Source organism: Odocoileus virginianus, chromosome 18, assembly GCF_023699985.2.
Source record: "Odocoileus virginianus isolate 20LAN1187 ecotype Illinois chromosome 18, Ovbor_1.2, whole genome shotgun sequence".
NCBI classification, from domain to species: domain Eukaryota; kingdom Metazoa; phylum Chordata; class Mammalia; order Artiodactyla; family Cervidae; genus Odocoileus; species Odocoileus virginianus.
In genome coordinates this window covers 28,338,104-28,362,788 of record NC_069691.1, presented here as the reverse complement: position 1 = coordinate 28,362,788, position 24,685 = coordinate 28,338,104, and the positions used below count along the sequence as shown (strand labels likewise).

The following is a 24,685-nucleotide window of genomic DNA, read 5'->3' as shown; positions in this document are numbered from 1 at the left end:
AAAACACACTGATATGAACTCAGAATTCAAGTAGTTAAACAAATTTAATTTGTGCTCAGTTTTACATTTTTTTTTCCTGACAGCTCTTAACTACTCAGTTAATCAGCAAGGGTAGGTGAATACGTAAATTAAACAAAAACCAAATAATATCATGATTTAATAGTATTCCTTTTTCTCAGTTGAGGTTATTGAAATTAAAATTCAAACTTTATCCAAATGAACAGTGAATTTCATAGCATTTTCAGATCCACTTTTAGCTTCTTCCCAGCAGTAGCAAATGCATTTACTCTCTTGCAAAAATCAGTAGGACAAGAGATGACCTATTAAATTGTTTTTTAAAGAGAGCATTTTAACTCCGTATGTGAGTTAAAACTTAGCAAATGTTTTATCAGCATTATGCAAATAATTTAATAGTAAATAAGGTCATTCTTCAGGTCTGTATTATATTTCCATGTTTTTAAGAATTGTATTTATCATCTTTTTATAACTCAGTAATGTCAAGATTGCTTTTCCTTTTGAATCATAAGGTTTTCCACATCAATTTTAAATTAAATCTATATTTATATCTTATACAATCTCCTTTATAAGCAACACATAATTGCTAACAACAAATAAACAAGTATAATGTCAATAATGCAGAAAAACACAGTCCATATATTTAGTTCTTATGAGGCTGTAGTTCTGCATAATATTTTAATTCACTGACATATAAAAGAGCCTAAATATATGAAGATTTTGGAGACATGAATGGTAACCAAAATTCTCTCCAAATGTGTATAAATCTAATCATCCATTTATTAAAGAATTTTACAAACTACATTAAATAATAGCCTATTAGATATTTTCAGCAATATGCAACATTATAAAAATGGGAACAAAAGTTCTGCACAATCTCTTTATGGTGATGTCCAGATACTGTATGAAAATTCTCAACACATGCAGTGGTTTTGATTTCTCACGATGACATTGATCTATACCAGTCTGAAAAGAAAGTTAAAATAATAACATCTTGAATGTTTTTGTTTTCCTTCTCTTCTCAAAGATACAAGAAACTGTTACTATGTCAAAATTATATTTGAAATATTGGACACAAAATACTATAAATATTTTCCAAATGTATCAACTAAAGAGAATTTTAGATCAGTTGCAGTTAAGGATTTTATTTTTAAAAATTTAACCTACTCATGAATTAAGAACTTACATTAATGTTATAATCTATGGAAATACTATAGTACATCTAATTTTTAACTTCTGAAAACACTCACTAGAAACAGTATTATTATTTTCTATTTCTTGCTTTATGAGTTTAGAAGGCAAGCAAGATATGCACAAAAGTGTATTTGATTTTTACCTATGGTTTAGAAAACAGTTAGATGGTGAAATGTTTTGATATAAGTCTCTAAGTACAATCAAATTTGATAATCAAATTTTTTTATGCTGACTTTAAATATAGCCTCATTTTTGTCTAAGAACCTTATTTGTCCAAGGAATTAAGTACAGGAAAAAATACTAGTCATATATGAAAAAAGAAAGGAAAATATACTATGTGAATACTATGGAATATTTTGATACCTTTAAGGTAGTTCATTAGAATCTAAATAATGAGCTTCAGCATGTGTCCTATTATCGTCACATTAGAACATTTGTTCTTGAGATCTATGGCCTCATGTATATTTTGCGTACTCAGCAGAAAATTATGCATTATACTGACACATATACATTGACTCTCACATGAAATCGAAGAAACAGCTTACTGAAGTTTGTGTGTCTATGTGCATGTGCATATGAATGCACATATGTGGTGTCTATACAAACACATACATAAACATAAACATGGGTATGTTTATTTCTGTCCTTCAAAATTTGTAGTGAAAACTGTGTCCTGAGAAAACTAAACAAATCAGATTCCTCTTTGAACCATCTAGAATGGATTTACACATGTTCCTCATCTGAACAGTGATATAAGATTTAGAAAACTAAAATATCAGAGCATTTTTACCTACCAGCAATTACTAACATAAAAGTTAGAATGATACTAAAATATAGGCACTAGGTGTAACTACCTTCTTTTTTTAAAATAACACATATTTTGCATAGATGCATCATAAAAAGCTGAAGCCAATCATCCTGGAATAATATCTCTATGTATCATAAACTAAAAAGTTCCCTTTATCCTGGGTATGTCCTCTATAAATTACTTCTTGTAATCATAAGTGAAAGTAAAAGTCATTTATCAGTGTCCAACTCTTGCAACCCCTATACAGTCCATGGAATTCTCCAGGCCAGAATACAGGTGTGGGTAGCATTTCCCTTCTCCAGGGGATCTTAGCAACCCAGGGGTCAAACCCAGATCTCCCACATTGCAGGCAGATTCTTCACCAGCTGAGCCACAAGGGATGCCCAAAAGAATACTGGAGTGGGTAGCCTACCCCTTCTCCAGTGCTTCTTCCCAACCCAGGAACGGAACCGCGGTCTCCTGCATGCAGGTAGATCCTTACCAACTGAGCTACCAGGGATTTACATCAAATTTACATGGAGTTTGTTTCTTCTTCTTCAAAAAAAAAAAAGCATTTCAATCAAATTTCAAAGGTTGGAATACAAATTCCATTTACATATACTTGTAAAAACATAGTGACATGTTAAAAACATTGTAAAATTGTACAGAACTAAATGCATGCATGCATGCACAAGCACTCTCACACACACAAGTAGTACTGGTGAAATCTGAATCAGGTGAGTGGGTTGTATTGCTGTCAATTTCCTAATTGTGATATTTACTACAGCTGTGTAATATCTTACAATTGAGAACTATTGGATGGCAAGTATAGCTGATCTATTTTATACAACTGCAAGCTAAACTATAATTATCTCAAAATGAAAAGTTAAAAATCTGATTTATATATAAAATATATAAATATATATCACAATTAAAAATTAAAAATTCTTTCTATAAGATATTATATATATGATGTGATACATAGAGTGCAAATAATGCCAAAAACCCTCTACACTGCCCATTAAACCTATCCTGTCCTCCTGGTAAACATATCCCTCCCTTAATTCTAAAAGTAGCTACATTAGGTTGTGAAATAAGCTACATTAGGTTGCACATAGAGTGCAAATAATGCCAAAACCCTCTACACTGCCCATCAAACCTATCCTGTCCTCCTGGTAAACATATCCCTCCCTTAATTCTAAAACTAGCGACATTAGGTTTAAAATATAATTTGAAGGAGCACCAACAGTGATTCTAGTTCTTTCTGAACTCCCTAACACCTGAATCCATTTGCTCTAAATATACTGGGAAAAGACTCAAAATGAGTTTGTCAGGGTTGTAGTCATACATAATTTTAAGAATGTATATTTCAAGCAACAATACAATCCATTTGATACTAATATTAATTCTTTTTTGGTTGTTACCTTTCTTACCTATTCAGATTAAGATCTCCCAGACTCAGCCACTGAAAGGCACTAGACTTATCCTCTATTTAACGATCATTTCACCTTTAAACTTATTCATGTTCTTTAAAATGAAACTTCATTTTCACCTGAGGTAAATATAGCATTTCTTATTTAATTTTTCTGTTCCTGAAGTTCTCTGAACTCCAAATTATTAAGTGCCCACCCACATGATTCAAGAACAAATATAGTAACAAGGAAATAGAGAGCTAATATTCAAAAGAAAAATCTGAATTCAAGTAGAATAATTTTAAACTTCTCTCTTGGGATTTTCCTCTTGCTCTCCTTTGCAGAATGCCCTCCTTGATTTGTTGCGATTCCAAATCCTGGTCTGAGACCCTTTCTTTCTCAGAGTATCTCCCTTCTCCCTTTGGGAAGACAGCTAACCAGGTCATGGCTTTACTGATCACATGTACACAGGAAATTCACTTACAGTGACCTTCAGCACAGATCCTCCTGCTGATATTCCACACCCAAACAGCCAGCCATCCTGTCCCTCTTGGCTTAGCAGTTAGAAAGACACTCTGATGCTCTGTGAGACACCTCGTCAAGGAGACACTGAGGCTCTGCCAAATACCTCATTAGACACATTTATTTAGTTCCCAGGAAGCCTAGCGGCAAACAACCCTCAGCTGTCAGGCCTTTTAAGAACCGGTTCATCTGAAACGAGTCAGGATTCCCAGGACCTTTCCCTCCACCCAGCGTAGCTCACATGAAATCACATGTATGAGGGCCTAGCACCCTCACCCTATATGGGGATAACTGTGGAAGTCCATCCAGCATCAGAGAAGTTAGCTGAGATTTTCTGCTGAGACTATATCCCATGGCAACTTTTCTCTTCGCCCAGTACTGCTTCTTTATCTTCCAGAGATGGCTCAGAACTCAGTGAAGCACAATCTGTGGCAATTGGCACCAGGTGTGGCCCAATTTCAGGAAAAAAAAAAAGTTGATTTCTGAAAATGTTTTTGACCAGAATGTGTGGGTTGGTAGCCCTAGATGTGTGGGTTGATGGCCAAGAAATGAAGTAATTGACTTTCCATAACATGATGAAAGTGAAGGTCACTCAGTTGTGTCCAACTCTTTGCAATACTAAGGACTATACAGTCCATGGAATTCTCCAGACCAGAACACTGGAGTGGGTAGCCTTTCCCTTCTCCAGGGGATCTTTCCATCCCAGGGATTTAACCCAGGTCTCCCACATTGTAGATGGATTTTTTAGCTATTCTTGGGCTTCCTACCCAGAAATGGAACCGGGGTCTCCTGCATTGCAGGCAGATTCTTTACTAACTGAGCTATGAGGGAAGCCCATAATAAGATAGTATTGCAGCTTATTTTTCAGTTCTTGTTTAATATCTAACATCCCACACACTTTAAATTCTGGACTATGCTTCTCTCTTACATTGCAGTGCTTTGCACATACTAGATTCTTATCTGTTGAATGAATTAAAATGTCTTTTGCCAGTGCCCCCCCCGCCGAAATCTCAATATTGATATCTGCTTAACATGAATTTGAATGAGCATCTTGAAAAGGCAAATTATGATGTAACAAACATCTCAGAGACGTATGAGGAAGATAAGATGGGGGAAATTTTGGCAGCCTTCTATGGCACAATTCCTTATGATAGGAGTATTTGGCAGTAGAAGAAAAGAGTTAACTAATAGTTATTCAACCTCTTTTGCCCATATCTCCTCCTAACTCCCAGTTGCTTACTTTATGGCCATTTGGGACCATCCCAAAATGTGGGATCTACATGTTAGCAAGTGTTTGAGAGTCAACCAATGACAGAATTGTCATTAGTGTTTTGAGCGGCATAGTAGAAAAAGTCAAAGACATTTGAGTCAGATTAAAATTAGTTCAACTACTGGGTCTGCAATTTACTAAATGTGTACTGGGCAGTCTTAATTAAACTTCTTAACTTCTGAGACTTAGTATGTTATTATCTACTGACTTTCCATGCATTAAAAACTATGCACATGCCAAATGACAGGAATGGAGGAAAAGTGTCCTGTAGCTGTATACTTGGCTTCCCAGGTGGCCCTAGTGGTAAAGAACCCGCCTGTCAATGCAGGAGACATAAGAGGCATGGGTTCCATTCCTGGAGGAGAACATGGCAATCCACTCCAAAATTCTTGCTTGGAGAATCCTGTGGACAAGAAGAACCTGGCGGGTTATAGTCCATAGGGTCGCAGAGTCAGACATGACTGAAGTGACAACATATCTATATACAACGTGTGTACACATATGTGTAAACATACATACATACATACTCACACATATTCACTCCACATCTAAGACCAGTGTTTCTTCTGCTACCTTTCAATCACTGTAAGACTTGATGAGTAAATTAATTTTTTAAATCACATCTGCCTTTTAACTGCTCATTTTTAACAGAGTGCTAACTGATGTGTCACAGTGTACTATAATCTACCTTTGACCCTGTGCAAGTGTTTGATGTCTAGGATGTGTGAAATCCTTTTCTGAAGCATTATTTTTACTTGTAAAGTTCTGTACATGTCAATAGACTATAGTTGTGTTGTGTTCAACTTTGTATTGATATTTAACAGCTTCATTCTACATTATCTGTGAAATCACACATAAATAATAGAGGGTACTTTCATTTTATCTTTCTTTTAAAATTACCTTTTGGATTTTATTGAATATTTCACTATTCTAATACGACAGGTGCTGTGCTATTTTCCCTCTGATATTGATATAAAAATTTGTAGTTCTCCTTTTTAAAAGTGAATTGCATTTGGGGAGGATGGCATATATTATTAAATTCTCTACAACATATACTTCAAAAACTTTTAAATATCAATATATCATGACCCTTTTAGGTAAATTTTTGGTAATGTGGCATACCATAATAATATATATACAGATAATTTATTTAACATATTCAATACCTTAGACTATAGCCGATTAAAAAAATTAGTTACTCCAATATATGCTTTCATAAATTTTATTATGATCAGAAACAACTAGATTGAGGCACTTTTACCAGACATACATGTAAATAGAAAATTAGTATTTTCTTAGATTATATTATGCAAGTATATGACATATCCAAACATATTAGAGGGTAGTAGGGATATAAACAGTTTTGGAATATTTAAAAATACCTCATGTTGGAGAGGTTATTGAGAAAAATCAGAATATATGAAATTCTGTTTTTATTAGCTAATAGTATCAAATAATTTCATCCTTACAGTCTCAGATTAGGCTCTGATAAAGTCATTAATGCCAAAGTAGTAATTTTCTTATAATACTTTTCAGACAAGTTAATATTAATAATTTTTCTTAGATCTCTCATTTCTTTGTTAGCTAATCATCATAACTATTTAGTACCTTAACTCAATAAATCTTGAGTTTTTTAATACTTTCTTTGGGTTTAGGGCAAATCACATAGATTATATTATGTATAAAAAAGTGAACCTCAATATAGGAAGAAAAGGCACTTGTACCTTTTTCAATTTTATTTCAATTCACACTGTTCCAATTCTTAGATAGAAAAATCAGAAATGGGAAAGAAGTGAAGAATTGCTGGACAAATTTCTCATTCTATGTGATACATGAGATGAAAGACCTATCTTTAATGCTTTAACTTCTTTAGATTTGGAAGCGTGGTTATCTCCAAGGCAAAGAGATAAACCACTATCTCTTTTCATAAGCAGAATCTGTCATACTAATTACTTTTTTAAAACTTATTCTTCATTATCAAATGTACATAATTGCTAGGGATTAGAATTAACACAGTATAGTCTATTATAACAAAACACTGCAAATAAGAGTTGTTACTAGAGATTCTACTGATATGAGCAAGAGGAGCTTTACCCGAAAGAAGGAGAATTACCATTCAGCCACGTTGTTCCCTCAGTCTGGTAGGCCATATTCAGTGTTTTGGCCCACCATTAAGCAGACATTTTTTTCATACAAATTTTGAGTTTCTTAATGAAAGGTGTTAAGCAATTAGAGATGTATTATAAAATTGACTCCGTATCACTCAGAAATATGGAAAACTTTAGAATCAGATCAAAGTCCCTCTCCAATTACAATTTAATAATTTAAAACTTTGGCTTTGTACATACAATATTGTGGTGGGGGGAGTTTGAGGATAATACTTGGTCATAAATTGCACCTATTTCTAATCAAAAGGAAAAAATATACTCAAATTAGCTATATTACCTTTAAAGCTAGGTCAGAGAATATTGCTTGAATCCAAAGAAAAAATAAGTTTTCTATTATTTCTTCTTAATGCCCCCAGAATAGGCAGAAGACTATTTTATAATTTCTTTCTGAAACTTTGCTAGTACTTACTGCATGAAAAATAAGGGAAGAAAGAAAACTGTCACTTGCAGAGATATTTCTCAGTCAGTATTGAAACATGGTTGAGGTGAGCAAGCTGGACCTTATCTTAGATTCAACAATTATGAATCAATCCTTCTGTGGCAAATAGCAAGCTGTGAGAAGAGAAGGCTAGACTAGAGTTATCCTTCCAATGCTATTCTATTCTTCCAATGGTATTCCAATATAATACTATACTATTCTTCCAATAATCCCTTCTTGAGAGAGGGTGCAATACTCCTCTTCTCTATAAAAATGAGAGGGAATAAATGCTTCCCACATAATCCATGTATATGTTTTTCCTTGCACATGTAGCTTTAACGCTACTGCATTTATATTTGCATTTTTTAATCTATGATATTAGCTCTCCTTGAAAGTCTTTTTTTTTTAATCTCATTGAATTTTTATGAGTTTACAATGGGCAATGCACTAGAATTCAACTACACTGGGGTCTAAAGGAAAAAAGTTTACAAATCCATTCCCTGGTAATCCGTGGGTAAGAGTCTGCTTTGCAGTGCACGGGACACTGGTTTTGTCCCTAGTCCAAGAGTTGGATGTGACAGCAGCAATGTAGCGCATGCACGTGCACACACACACACACACACACACAACTTCAGGAAGAGTCCACATGCTGCAAAGTAAGCCTGTGCACCACAACTACTGAACCTGAACTCTAAAGCCCGGGAGTCTCAACTACTGAAGTCCATGTGCCTTAGAACCCGTGATCCGCAACCAGAGAAGCCATTGCAATAAGAAGCTCATGCACCACAACTGGAGAGTAGCCCCTGCTCGCCGGAACTAGAGAAGGCCTGGGTATAGAAACAAAGACCTAGCACAGCCAAAAAATAACAAACTAAATGAATAAATAAAATGCTAAAAAGCTATTCATTTAAAAGTGAAATCATGACCTATGTAGATCAGTTGCAGAGTGGTTTCCTGTTCAAGGAGCATATTAATGTTAATTCTGATATTTACTTCCCTTCCCACTCCTGAAGGAATGTCAAAGGCAGCAAGAACAAAGGCAGCAACAATCTCTTCTAACACCAAATCACTTTACGGTTTCTCATGCCATATGCCTTTGGTTCACAATTGCCATCTCTCCACCACATCTTCCCTACTTTTCCAAATTTGCTATCATTACATGGTACCTCTTTTATCAATCATCTACTAGTAACTGGGTAATGAAAATACCCTTTTTCTCTCAATTATTCTTGAGAGAATATGCCTAATTGTTGTTTTTTCCAATTTTTGATTTTACTCTCAAAATTTAGATACCTTCTTGATTGGTGAAATTCTATCTCAAAGAAGAGAAAGGGAAAGTAAGTGAAGACATAAACCCAGAATCTTCTTTTGTTGTTGTTAAGTCACTCAGTCATGTCTGACTCTGTGTGATCCCATGGACTACAGAATGCCAGGCTTCCCTATTCTTCACCATCTCCTGGAGCATGCTCAAACTCAGGTTCATTGAGTCAGTGATGCCATCCAACTTCTGTCATCCCCTTCTCCTCCTACCTTCAATCTTTTCCAGCATCTGGGTCTTTTCTAATGAGCCAGCTCTTCTCATCAGGTGGTCAAAATATTGGAGCTTCAGTGTCAGTCCTTCCAATGAATATTCAGGATTGTTTTGCTTTGGAATTGACTGGTTTGATCTCCTTGCAATCCAAGGTACTCTCAAAGCTTTGTCCAACACCACAATTCAAAAGCTTTTCTTCCAAGTAGCAAGCATCTTTTAATTTCATGGCTGTAGTCACCATCTACAGTGATTTTAGAACCTAAGAAAATAAAGTCTGTCACTGTTTCCATTGTTTCCCCATCTGTTTGCCATGAAGTGATGGGAACAGATACTATAATCTTCATTTTTTTTAAATGTTGAGTTTTAAGCCAACTTTTTCACTCTTCTATTTTACCTTCATCAAGAGGCTCTTTAGTTCTTCTTTGCTTTCTGCCATAAAAGTGGTGTTATCTCCACATCTTAGGTTCCTGATATTTCTCCCAGCTTGATTCCAGCTTGTGTTTCATCCAGCCTGGTATTTTGTATGACATACTCTGCATATAAATTAAATAAGCAGGGTGACAGTATACAGTCTTGACATACGCCTTTCCCAATTTGGAACCGGTCTGTTGTTCCATGTCCGCTTCTAACTTTTGTTTCTTGACCTGCATACAGGTTTCTCAGGAAGCAGGTAAGGTGGTCTCGTATTCCCATCTCTTTAAGTTTTCCACGGTTTGTTGTGATCCACACAGTCAAAGGCTTTAATGTAGTCAACAAAGCAGAAATAGATGTTTTTTCTGGAATTTTCTTGCCTTTTCTATGATCCAATGGATGTTGGCAATTTGACCTCTGGTTCCTCTGACGTTTCCAAATTGAGCCTAAACGTCTGGAAGTTCTCAGTTGATGTACCTTTGAAGCCTAACTTGGAGAATTTTAAGCATTACTTTGCTAGCATGTGAAATCAGTGCAATTGTACGCTAGTTTCAACATTCTTTGGCATTGCTCTTCTTGGGATTTAAATGAAAACTGACCTTTTCCAGTCTTGTGGCCACTGCTGAGTTTTCCAAATTTGCTGGCATATTGAGTGCAGCACTTTCACAGCATCATCTTTTAGGATTTGAAATAGCTCAGCTGGAATTCCATCACCTCCACTAGCTTTGTTCGTAGTGATGCTTTCTAATGCCCACTTGAATTCGTTCTCCAAGATGTCTTGCTCTAGGTGAGTGATCATACATTGTGGTTATTTCATTAAGTTCTTTCCTGTATAGTGCTTCTGCCTATTCTTGTCACCTCTTCTTAGTATCTTCTGCTTCTGTAGGTCCATACCATTTCTGTCTTTTATTGAGCCCATCTTTGCATGAAATGTCCCCTTGGTATCTCTAATTTTCTTGAAGAAATTTCTAGTCTTTCCCATTCTATTGTTTTCCTCTATTTCTTTGCATTGGTCACTTAGGAAGGCTTTCTTATCTCCTTGCTATTATTTGGAACTCTCCATTTATATGGATATATCTTTCCCTTTTCTCCTTTGACTTTTGCGTCTCTTCTTTTCTCAGCTATTTGTAAGACATCCTCAGACAACCATTTTGCCATTTTGCATTTCATATTCTGGGGATGGTTTTGATCACTGCCTCTTGTACAATGTTACCAATCTCTGTCCATAGTTCTCAGGCACTTTGTCTATCAGATTCAATCCCTTGAATCTAGTTGTCACTTCCACTGTATAATCGTAAGGGATTTGATTTAGGTCATACCTGAATAGCATAGTGGTTTTCCCTTCTTTCTTTAATTTAAGTATGAATTTTGCAATAAGGAGTTCATGACCTGATCCTGGGGCAGCTCCCGGTCTTGTTTTTGTTGACTGTATAGACCTTCTTCATCTTCAACTGCAAGGAATGTAATCAATCTAATTTCAGTATTGACCCTCTGGTGACATAACGTGTAGAGTTCTCTATGTGTTGTTGAAGAGGCGTTTGCTGTGACCAGTATGTCTCTTGGCAAAACTGTTAGCCTTTGCCCTGCTTCATTTGTACTCCAAGGCTGAACTTGCCTGTTATTCCAGGTAACTTCTGACTTCCTACTTTTGCATTCCTGTCTCCTATGATGAAAAGTACATCTTTCTTTGTGTGTGTATGTGTTAGTCTAAAAGGTCTTGTAGGGCTTCATAGAACCATTCAGCTTCTTCAGCATTAGTGGTTGGGGCATAGACTTGGATTACTGTAATGCTGATGGTTTGACTTGGAAATGAACAGAGATCATTCTGTCATTTTTGAGACTGTACCCAAGACATTTTGGACTCTTTTGTTGACTGTGAGGACTACTCCATTTCTTCTAAGGGATTCTTGCCCACAGTAGTAGACATAACGGTCATATGAATTAAATTCACCCATTCCAGTTCATTTTAGTTCAATGATTCCTAAAATGCCAATGTTTACATTTTAGTGGGTAGGAATCCTCTTTAGTGTACAAGAAGAAAAGAGATCTGGGGTACACTCAAAAGTAACTATTAATATTTCTGTTTCATTACACAGGAAGTTGCATGAAACAATGTAAATACAAACTGTATGGAAGCACATAGGAAAGGAATGTAATCTATACTTGTTTGCTATATTATGATTCTGAACTAACAGATGAAGAACAAATAGAAGTTAGTAAGGTGAGGTAGAGGGTAAAGGGCACTGCAAATAGAACTAATAGTATCTGCAAGAGGCTAGATTTGAGGATATAGACTGCAAATTTATATATTTATTTATTTATTAGTTTTTTAGAACTGGAATTTGGTATGCAAAGGAAATGAGGTTAAAGAACTTAGAAGATTCTTGACCTTAGTGGGCTTCCTCAATACTGTTACTGAGTTTAGACTTTATGTGGAAGACAATGGAATGACATCAAAGATTTTAAGTTCAGAGAGTTGCATGTGCAGATTTGCACTTTTAGCATGCTCATTCTGACTGTAGGGTGAATAACTGATTGAATAGAATTACCATGTGATATATGAAGTGAATGAGTGAGTGAGTGAAGTTGCTCAGTCGTGTCTGACTCTTTGCAACCTCGTGGACCTACCAGGCTCCTCCGTCCATGGGATTCTCCAGGCAAGAATACTGGAGTGGGTTGCTATTTCCTTCTCCAGGGGATCTTCCTGACCCAGGGATTGAACCCAGGTCTCCTGCACTGCAGGCAGACACTTTAACCTCTGAGCCATACTGGTAGGCTATTCATCAAACCAATTTCCCCTTCTTTCTGGGAATACAAATGAAGTATACTTCCCAGCTTGTGTGCAGTTAGATATGATCATATGACTGAAATCTGGCTAGAGAACTATGAATCTGTGCTATTTCCAGGTCTGAGTATAAAAGCTTTTCACATGCAGGAATTTATAATTCTTTTCTCCTTCTCCTAGATGAGTGTCAAAAGAGAGAGAGCTTCAAGAAGAAAGAGTCTGGGCCCCTCAATTATTTTTCGGAGGGTTTCAGGAACATAACATCTTAGTTTTTATATGTGTGAAACCTTAACTTCTATCATGTTTGAGCCATATTAAATTGTGTTCCTTACAACAGCTAGCATTATCTTAACATATAATTTAAATTTACTACTTGATATAACAAATAACTAAAAATAAGATAATCAAGGTAGAGTCCAACTGAGGAGTTAAAGATTTTTCAGTCTTTGTATTGGAGTTAACTAAACAGTCTCTGGCTGTTAAAACAACTGGATGTTACTTAGTGTATAATGATAGCTGATATAGTAAACTATACACTTTTATAAACTAGTTATCAGAGAATTTTGTAGACCAATTTGGTGAGTTCAAGGAATTGTGCTTGTGTGAAATTCAGACCTTTTCTTTTATGTTCTTCTGAATTATTTTTTGTTTTACACAGCTCTAGCATTAGTTTTTCTTAAATATGTACTGTACTGTTTGAATTTCTTAGCTGTCAGCAAAAGGAGTGATTGGTTAACTGGACTGGGCCCCACTACTGAGGAGAAACCAAGGGAGGATACACAGCAAAAAGAGTTTGGACAGGACCTGACCATTATTATCTGATGATAATATTATCAATGAGAATCTAATACACTATTCCCAACATTTTTAATAATCATTTTGCTTCGCTTGCTTAAGAGAATCCTAGTAGGGGATCTGCTTAGGGAAGTCTAAATAATATCCCCGTGCTCCAATACCCACAGACATTGTAGAGAAGAGACCCATACCTTGTCTCCTTTTCTGCAGTTTTCCAAGGTATATGATTTTTAATGAAATGGCGCATTCCTAAAAAACAAAAACAAAATTGGACACAGGCAGCAATGATAAAATTAATAATTATTGAGAATAATTACTATTAAGGATCATTAATGAGACAGTTAATTTATAAAATTAATAATTGTAATCACTTATATTACCAATCTATCAATCTACTGAATTGGAGACATATCTTCCCAGTCGTGTCTGTATTCAGGTAATCAAGGCTACTAGCAATACCTCTAAATCTCTTTACATGTATCATTATCCATGAAGGCTTTCATTAGTCTTGTTAAGTCGCTAAGTCATGTCCAACTCTTTTTTGCAACCCCAAGAAGTGAAGCCCTACCTGCCCTGGATTGTTGTTGTTCAGCTGCTAAGTAGTGTCTGACCCTTTCGCGACCCCATGGACTGTAGCCCTCATACTTCTCTGTCCATAAGATTTCCCAGGCAAAAATCCAGCTTTTAGCTTTGTTGATTTTTGCTATGGTCTCTTTAGTTTCTTTTGCATTTATTTATGCCCTAATTTTTAAGATTTCTTTCCTTCTACTAACCCTGGGGTTCTTCATTTCTTCCTCCTCTAGTTGCTTTAGGTGTAGAGTTAGGTTATTTATTTGACTTTTTTCTTGTTTCTTGAGGTAGGCCTGTAATGCTATGAACCTTCCCCTTACTACTGCTTTTACAGTGTCCCATAGGTTTTGGGTTGTTGTGTTTTCATTTTCATTCATTTCTATGCATATTTTGATTTCTTTTTTGATTTCTTCTATGATTTGTTGGTTATTTAGAAGCGTGTTATTTAGCCTCCATATGTTTGAATTTTTAACAATTTTTTTCCCTGTAATTGAGATCTAATCTTACTACACTCTGGTCAGAAAAGATGACTGGAATGATTTCAATTTTTTTGAATTTTCCAAGACCAGATTTATGGCCCAGGATGTGATCTATTCTGGAGAAGGTTCTGTGCGCACTTGAAAAAAAGGTGAAGTTGATTGTTTTGGGGTGAAATATCCTATAGATATCAATTAGGTCCATTGTGTCATTTAAGGTTTGTGTTTCCTTGTTAATTTTCTGTTTAGTTGATCTATCCATAGTTGTGAGTGGGGTATTAAAGTCTCCCACTATTATTGTGTTACTATTAATTTCCTCTTTCATACTTGTTGGCATTTGCCATACATATTGCGGTGCTCCTATGTTGGGTGCATATATATTTATAATTGTTATATCCTCTTCTTGGATTGATGCTTTGATCATTATGTAGTGTCCTTCTTTGTCTCTTTTCACATCCTTTAATTGAAAGTCTATTTTATCTGATATGAGTATTGCGATTCCTGCTTTCTTTTGGTCTCCGTTTGCATGAAATATTTTTTTCCAGCCCTTCACTTTTAGTCTGTATGTTTCTCTTGTTTTGAGGTGGGTCTCTTGTAGACAGCATATATAGAGGTCTTGTTTGTGTATCCATTCAGCCAATCTTTGTCTTTTGGTTGGGGCATTCAACCCATTTACATTTAAGGTAATTATTGATAGGTATGGTCCCGTTGCCATTTACTTTGCTGTTTTGGGTTCACGTTTATACAAGCTTTCTGCATTTCCTGTCTAGAGAAGATCCTTTAGCATTTGTTGAAGAGCTGGTTTGGTGGTGCTGAATTCTCTCAGCTTTTGCTTGTCTGTAAGGCTTTTGAATTCTCCTTCATATCTGAATGAGATCCTTGCTGGGTACAGTAATCTAGGTTGTAGGTTATTCTCTTTCATTACCTTAAGTATGTCCTGCCATTCCTTTCTGGCCTGGAGGGTTTATGGATTGGAAGAATCAATATTGTCAAAATGGCTATTCTACCCAAAGCAATCTATAGATTCAATGCAATCCCTATCAAGCTACTAACGGTATTTTTCACAGAACTAGAACAAATAATTTCACAATTTGTATGGAAATACAAAAAACCTCGAATAGCCAAAGCAATCTTGAGAAAGAAGAATGGAACTGGAGGAATCAACCTGCCTGACTTCAGACTCTACTACAAAGCCACAGTCATCAAGACAGTATGGTACTGGCACAAAGACAGAAATATAGATCAATGGAACAGAATAGAAAGCCCAGAGATAAATCCACGAACCTATGGACACCTTATCTTTGACAAAGGAGGCAAGGATATACAATGGAAAAAAGACAACTGTTTAACAAGTGGTGCTGGGAAAACTGGTCAACCACTTGTAAAAGAATGAAACTAGAACACTTTCTAACACCATACACAAAAATAAACTCAAAATGGATTAAAGATCTAAATGTAAGACCAGAAACTACAAAACTCCTAGAGGAGAACATAGGCAAAACACTCTCCGACACAAATCACAGCAGGATCCTCTATGACCCACCTCCCAGAATATTGGAAATAAAAGCAAAAATAAACAAATGGGACCTAATGAAACTTAAAAGCTTTTGCACAACAAAGGAAACTATAAGTAAGGTGAAAAGACAGACCTCAGATTGGGAGAAAATAATAGCAAATGAAGCAACAGACAAAGGATTAATCTCAAAAATATACAAGCAACTCCTCCAGCTCAACTCCAGAAAAATAAATGACCCAATCAAAAAATGGGCCAAAGAACTAAACAGACATTTCTCCAAAGAAGACATACAGGTGGCTAAAAAACACATGAAAAGATGCTCAACATCACTCATTATCAGAGAAATGCAAATCAAAACCACAATGAGGTACCATTACATGCCAGTCAGGATGGCTGCTATCCAAAAGTCTACAAGCAATAAATGCTGGAGAGGGTGTGGAGAAAAGGGAACCCTCTTACACTGTTGGTGGGAATGCAAACTAGTATAGCCACTATGGAGAACAGTGTGGAGATTTCTTAAAAAACTGGAAATAGATCTGCCATATGACCCAGCAATACCACTTCTGGGCATACATACTGAGGAAACCAGATCTGAAAGAGACACGTGCACCCTAATGTTCATTGCAGTACTGTTTATAATAGCCAGGACATGGAAGCAACCTAGATGCCCATCAGCAGACGAATGGATAAGGAAGCTGTGGTACATATACACCGTGGAATATTACTCAGCCATTAAAAAGAATTTATTTGAATCAGTTCTAATGAGATGGATGAAACTGGAGCCCATTATACAGAGTGAAGTAAGCTAGAAAGATAAAGAACATTACAACATACTAACACATATATATGGAATTTAGAAAAATGTTAATGATAACCCTATATGAAAAACAGAAAAAGAGACTCAGATGTACAGAACAGACTTTTGGACTCTGTGGGAGAAGGCGAGGGTGGGATGTTTTGAGAGAACAGTATGTATATTATCTATAGTGAAACAGATCACCAGCCCAGGTGGGATGCATGAGACAAGTGCTCGGGCCTGGTGCACTGGGAAGACCCAGAGGAATCGTGTGGAGAGGGAGGTGGGAGGGGGGACCGGGATGGGGAATACATGTAACTCCATGGCTGAATTCATGTCAATGTATGACAAAACCCACTGCAGTGTTGTGAATTAATTAGCCTCCAACTAATAAAAATAAATGAAAATAAATAAATAAAGTAAAAAAAAAAAAGATTTCCCAGGCAAGAATACCGAAATGAATTGCCATTTCCTTCTCCAGATGACCTTCCCACCCAGGGATCAAACCTGTATTCTGCATTGGCAGGCAGATTCTTTACCGCTGACCCACCAGGACTGCCCCTCCTGGGTACCCCTCTCATAATTCGAGAAGCACCGGAATGAAGAGAGCCTTCAGATCAATGTTCCTCACACCTACCATCAAGCCCGAGAACTTCCAAGAGCTCTGCCCATACTTTTCACAGGGTTTCCACAAATGTATCCACCCCCAACAGAAACCTGTCGGTCAGCCTTGTCAAGAATTTCAGAGCTGCGCGCACGCGGCACTTGGAACAGGCTGCTGAGGTTCTGCCAGACGCCGTTGACCTTGTGCTGGCAGCTGTTCTGGACACTGCCAGGGCCGCGCCTCCTGAGCGCTCGGAACCACCAGCCCAGCAACTGCAGCAGGAAGCCGGTTTCACCCCCGGTCCGCCGGAAGCGCGCGCACCCATCCTGGAGCCGGGGAATGAGGGGTCGGTGAGAAGGCCGAGGGGCCCCCCCGGGGACGCGCCGGCTCGGGCCCGGCTCGCTTTAGCGCGCTCGGGGGCCGCGCGCAGCGCCTCTGCTGAGCCGCCGCCGCTAACGTTAGTTTAGCTAGCCTTTAATATCCCAGGGTTCTCTTAGGTACACTTGCAATTTAATTTTTAAATTAAAATTTTAGCCTCCAAGAATGTATTGGGTAGATACAGATAAATGAGAAAAAAAGCCACATAAAAACCGTTGCTGTATTTGAGAATTTACGAAGTTTTACTAAGCATAATGGCTTTGTGAAACTATCACAAGGTAACACTTCATTTTTGAAAGTTACATGTTTAATCAAGCAGACCAGTTTGAATGTAACCACACCTCTGTAATTTGACTTTTTCTGTTTTGATCTATGGCTCAATATTCCATTTATGCATGACTATGAATTTCAATAGAGAGAAGTGTAGCTTTCAACTTGGAGGAACAATTTCTAAAACAGCAGTTGTGCTACGTGATGGCAGTCTACTTCTTTTTGTTTCTAAATATATGTTTATTTGAAGTTGCTGCTGTTGATTGAAATGTGACATATATGTTGTAATTCGTTGCATTTTTCTTTTGTTTCTGTTGTTACGTTTCCTAAAAATAAACTTAACACTCTAGGTGTCACTACTTATAAAGGGCCTGCTTTTACTGAAACATTTTTGTCATTCCTCTACTTAACATAACATGCTATCCTATGTTTGAAAGAATATTCTGTTGGGTTAGTATGCTGGGAAAATAATCTGATCATATTTGTAATTCTTATCTTTCTTAGATCGTGTTTGGATACATGTGAACTAAATTACGCTGTTGTAATGAATAACCTTCCAGTTTCCCTAGCTTAGACTAGAAGGGATTCATTTCTTAGTTGTGCTACCTTTACATTTTTGCCTATCATTTCCTTAAAAGTACTCCCATAATCATTTTTCCCTAAAATATACTCTTTGAGAATTTTTCCTGTAAAGCCACAGGATTTTTCTATGTACTATGAAATTCATTTTGTTTTTTAATCCTGGCTTTTGCACAAAATTTTAAATAGTTTCAAATAAACAGATCTTGGTTTAATAAAGATGACCATTTCTGTAGCACCTTCCAGAATGTTTTCATTCTATCTCTAAGAATTTATGCCACAATGCTTTTCTGTGAAGAAAACAGTTTGTTTGAAATTCATGAGAATTTCAGAATTTTTTTTTAATATTATAATAGAGGCGACAACTCTCATAGAAAACCATTGATGGGCAACCTCAGTATAAATGTCAACATAGTTTCTCTTAGAACATTTCTTTTCTGATATAAAGAGAAAACTTTAAATATATCTTGCCCTTTGCTTATTTCTGTCAGCTCTTTATAACAGAAAACATTTTCTTTAATTTCACAATCATTTACAGATTTTACTAATGTTACAGCATAAAATATATTGGTGAAATTTGTTCACTAATCAGCCAAGATAAAGGACCTGTTGTTTTTCAGTTTAATATACAAAACATTTCCAGCATATGTGACATATTATTCACACACTGATTCATTGTATTGTTTGAAAAAGGAAAGCTTTCAGTTTATCATTCTGCAGTGTTCTAGTATTTCATTCTTCCTAATTTTACACACTAGTAAGTACGTTTTAATTCTTCATTATGTACCTATCACTCACCTCACTAGAACTGTCCTTGTCCTAGGATTAGAATTCTCCTCTTCCATCTCATCAGTTTACTTCAGAAAATGTGCAAAATGGATTTTGTTTACTTTCCTGTTGTTTACATTTGAATGGTTAGATATTTCATAAAACATAAACTTCAGTATCATATATAATACAAATGAAAAGTTAATGAAAAATTACAAAAAATAACAACATTACACTATAGCTTCTAACATACCCATTCTATGATTTGCCATACCTGCAAAAATGCATTGTTACAGGGGAGGGGCTGAGTTGCAATAGACATTCCTTCTTTATAATAAAAGTTTCCTCCATCTTTCTATTACACTAGTAGAGACTGCTTACTGAAGTGTGTCTCTCAGTTGGATATAAGAGGCTGGTGAAGGAGGCAATTTAGGAGGCAGCAGCTATGTTATAAGCCTACCATTTTTCCCTCTGTGTAATTCAGCACTTACCCATTATTTGTGGTCTCCCCTTTTTCATGTCAAAAATAAAAATAGATTCAAATACAAGAACATGGTCTGACTGTGCACAGCCATATGAGGATGAAACATAAAATTTTAAGTAGGGCTGCATAGTTACTATACTAGCATCATGTAAGCACTTGAAGTCCAAATATCAGATTTTTTTCATATCAGGATCACCCATGTCACCTAAGGACATCTAGAATCCTAACATTAGGCAGAACTCTTCTTGAAAAATCCTATTTTAGAATAAATGAATAAATTGCAAGATGGAGTTTGTTACTTTCCTGTTGCTTACATTTGTAAATTTCACAGGACTATGAGACATGTCTATTTCTAAAAGAAAGCTTTTTATCATGGTGCAAATGCATTTGATAATTATTGGTATAATTGACCATGCACAAGTCATAATTTTGGTTAAGCCAGAAACATCCATATAGTTGATTGGCTACTGTAGTTTCTGTAATATCACTTTTCTCTGAAGATTGATGCTACAAGTCAAGTTAAATAGATTAGTTCCCCTTAATTCTTCTATGTAAGTTCTGAAGTGTTCTCTGATATCTTTTTCATTATTCAAATTTTATCTTCCATCTCGAATTTATCAGATTCTTTTCTTCAGTCATTTAGTATAGCTGTCAAGGAAAAAATGTGCCAGGCACGTTAACAGGCAATGAAGTCTTCATTCAATATTATTACAAGAATGGAGAGAGATTAAACTCAAGCAGGAGAGTTTTCAAGTACTGAGTTGAGCTAGTAAAAAAATGTTCTGGAAGATTTTAGCAGGGAAATTTGTCAATGTGATTAGGCCACCTGCCTTTGCTAATTGGTGGTTACCAAAGTGAGGCTTCTGTTGTCCCACAAATACTAAAAGATAGGGGCCATATATTTATTTCTTATTTTTTCCCAGCTTTGAGGTATAATCAAATAACAAATAAAAATTGTATATGACTTAAGAGGATGAAGACATTTCAAAAGGATGGCTCCAAGTTATTTGAAAAAGACATTCCTGGGTTCTAAAACTAGCAAGGTGCTGAGAAAAGATGCAAATCTCCAAAAAGTAGAGAATTAATTTTTGATTGCAAGTTTTCTAAAGTAAGGACTCTTACAAAAAAGAAAGAAAGAAAGAAAAAGATATGGAATCTAGAATAAGGAAGAAACCTGTCTATAGTTTAACCAATCTGAAGAGAATATTAAGGCCATCTTAGTCATATTTGTTCATACATAGTTCTCTTTTATACATGTTGAGATTTCAACAATCTGAGTGACCGTTACCTCCTTGATTTGATGTTTGTCAAAGGTTTTACAAATTGTAAGCTATTGTGTCTTCCCCATTTAAAATGTCCCATAATGTCTAGATCTCTTGTATTTTCTCTACATTTCTTAAATTGAAACATCTTCACTGAATTCTGGAGAATTCCTCTAAAGCTTGCAATTGTTTTTTCAGGTGTAGCCTGTAGGAATCAATGCATATAGTTACGTTTTTGTCTTCCAGTCTCTGCCCTTGAAGGTAGAAGTTCACTGGCTATATTAAATGGCTTCCATATTATCATGTGTAATTCAATATTCTAACTCAAAAGTTTTTATAACTGCATAACACAGATAACTATCTGTTTTGCAACAAAAATATCCTTTATTGCTCATTGTCAATCTCCAAGCCAATTCTATAGATTGTAGAGTGTGTTTGTTATGACAGTGCAACAATTCTATTAATTAATCAGCTGAGATAGGGTAGGTTTTGTTGAGATAATAAACAACACCAACATCTTACTGGCTTAAAGCAGAGTTTTCTTTCTTGGTTATAGTACATGCTTTTTTGTGTCTTCTGGACACTATGATACACATTTCCTTAATAGAGAAAGTACAGTACAAAAATTAAAAAAAAAGTTCTGGACTGCCTCACACTGATAATTACAGTATCCAAGCTGAAAATTACATGTACCACTCTATACTCACAAACCATAGGCCAGAACAAATCTTGTAGCTACATCCAAATAAATATAAGGGAGCTGATGAAACAATTCTGCACTAGGCCCAGGAATAAGGAAGTAATAAAAATACCTGGAAAACAATATTTAGGATTACCAATATAACTATTTATTTTTGCCTCCTGCCACTTTCTCTTCCCCAAATGAGTTAAATATGATAAATACATTTTTATCCAAATTTTTCATCCAATATTTCAAAAAACAATAAAATAGAAAAACTTCATTAATCCCAAAATCAATATTACTTGAAGACTATAGCCATTAGAACCTGACCTTTAGCAATCTAAAAAACAACCATTACAATAGACAACAGTTATTAAAACATTTGTGTGCTAGTTTCTCATATCGAAAACTGTAAATTAGTTTAAATTACAGAGGTGTGGTGCTGGACCATAATGCACAATGAAATTGTTTTGTATAAAAGAAGTAAAGTTGAGTACAATGTATTAGTGCTACTGTTGACCCTGGAATATTAATGAAACTTCTGAATCTCAATGTAGAGGCATTTTCAATTAAGAGTGAACCTGTTAGCGAGATGGATTTAAGAGTCTTCTGCTTGCATTCTTAAAGCCATACCTGAAAAATGTGACTCTATATATCTGCCATCAGACTGAAAGCCAGAGGAGAATGGGCTTCTAAAATCAGATGCAAGTCCTAAAACATGATCTCCATCTTGCTAGCTCAGGATAAATTTTATGAGAGATTTTAGGGCTATGACAAGTCATATCTATTATAGTTGACTCAGTGAAATTTCCATAATTTTCATTTTTTGAGTTTGTGTATGAGACAATACAAGGTCAATTTTATTGTCCTTTAAAAAAAACATTAAAGATAACCTCAATAACTAAAGTGTGACTAAAATAAAATATAGGAATGCCTTTTCATCTCTTTAAAAAACTTTCATATGTATGTGGTTAGGTGATTAGATTTTAAATAGTCAGTATTCATTTAGTCAGAGAACATCTCATGATTGAGAATTATTGAGATAAATATAAAAATAAAAATAGAAGATCTGATTTTTTTTCAAGTTATATTTTTTTGTATGCAACTCTGCCTAACACAATGCTAAGATGTTAACTTTCTAATATTTGACTTTTGAGGGGTTCAAATTCCTAGAAATATGCAAGATACATGCAATAGTTCTTATGTCATCCAACAAGACCCTTGTTAGGTAATGCATGGTTTATTTTCTAAATTGACTAAAATTCAGTCTCCATCTCTGGTGTGCAGTATGCTCAAGACAAAAAGAGGTTGTATCAGTTACCAAGAAAAACAAGTTCACATCTCATGTGTGACTGAAAGTGTATCATCATTATACTAGTTGATATGCTACACTTATCTAATATTTTCCAACAAGCAATATACTTCTACTCACTTCATTGTATTGCCATGGAAATTATGTAAGTTTCAGGAATGACTTCATCGATATTAAAGAAACAGAAGCTCCAAGAAGTTAAAAGACTTTTGCAGATTTGGAAATCTTGTGTCACAAAATTAATTCCATTTCTCTGACTTTAGATTCAGAATTCTTTCAGTTATACACCATAAGCATATTACATTCATTAAGGCATCCACTTATAAGTGATTGGTTTGAGTTATGTAGTAAAACATTAATTCAAGGAATCCAATCCAGGGATTAGGAGATTCAGAAATGCAAATATATTTGACTACATCAACTATTTAAGTAACCGTTTTTCACCTGTTCATTATTAGCATGTAAGAATGACTAATACTTCTGGGCAACGATGGTGAAATAAATTATAATCATAAAATCACTTTCCCAAAATACATACACATCTTGCTATTGAAATTCTCAATATCAAAATAATTTCTTTTTTTTTTTTTTTCAAAAATTCAATGTCTAAAAGAAAACTCAGCTGTAATCAACCTGCATGCATGCCAGGAAGTAAACATTTTGTGTAAGCCCACAAAAAGAGCGTGTACAGTGCACTGTAGTTACATATCAGCTTTTCTCCCAGTAGGCATCTATTTGTTGTTCATGCCATTTAAATACATTTTGTGTTATTATCTTCTTCTCCATCTTTTCCCTGAGGTTTAGTCTTTGATAGATTTCAGAGTGTACTTCTGGTAGGCACTGAAAATAACATCAATCTGTACCCAGTGAAGACACTATCTTTAGGATCATTAATTTTTTTTTCATTTTTTTTTCATTTTTATTACAATGCATGATGATGTGCAAAGAGAAATCACAATTTGTATTTGATAATGTACAGGATTCTTGTATATTACAAGCACAGTGACTAATGAGTTCATTAAGTGTTAAGTAATGGGGTTATTGCTGTTTTAAACGTTTAATGTTATGCTGAAATAGGACAATCTTTATCTTTAAATGTTCTGTTCTATTAAGTTACCCTTTTTTTCATCTTTAGCTACAGAGCACACATTTGTTGGGGACTTTTTTGTCTGCAATAAATGTGTCAGAGTTGCCATTTTTTTTATCTGCAACTCGGGGTATATGAGACAGAAAGCAATACTAGGGAAATCACCACTTATTTTTTCTTGGATCCTGAGATCATTAACCTGTCTTCCTCTCCTCACCTTCCAGAGTTCAGAGTCTTCTATTTGTTTTATATAATGTCCGGGGATTTCAGTTGTACTTAGTAGGAAGCATAGAGAAAAGTATGCTCTCTTCATCTCAGAATTGGCAATACTATGGCAGCATTTTATTTTGTTCTCATAGCATCGAACAGAAAACAATCTAAATGACAATTACAATCAGCAGTGGAATGGATAAAATATGATCTATTCATATTATGTAAATATTCCATCTTAGTATAGTTTCAAATCAATAGTAAGGTGTAAGAGAATAAAATATGAGTTATACATTAACATGGGTCACTCAGGCAGATATAATATTAAGGACTATTAAGGAAACTAGCCAAAATAAATGAATATTTAGTGGGTGATTTTACAC

General features: G+C 35.4%; 1 long non-coding RNA gene across 1 annotated transcript; it reads right to left on the bottom strand.

Moving 5' to 3' along the window:
* Positions 1-4,051: 4,051 nt before the first annotated feature.
* On the bottom strand, positions 4,052-17,453 carry LOC110143901 (uncharacterized). The gene is made up of 3 exons (XR_002315730.2): positions 17,304-17,453; positions 13,500-13,557; positions 4,052-4,356 (listed from the first exon to the last, which is right to left on the bottom strand). It is a non-coding gene; the product is annotated as an uncharacterized lncRNA (long non-coding RNA).
* Positions 17,454-24,685: the final 7,232 nt, after the last annotated feature.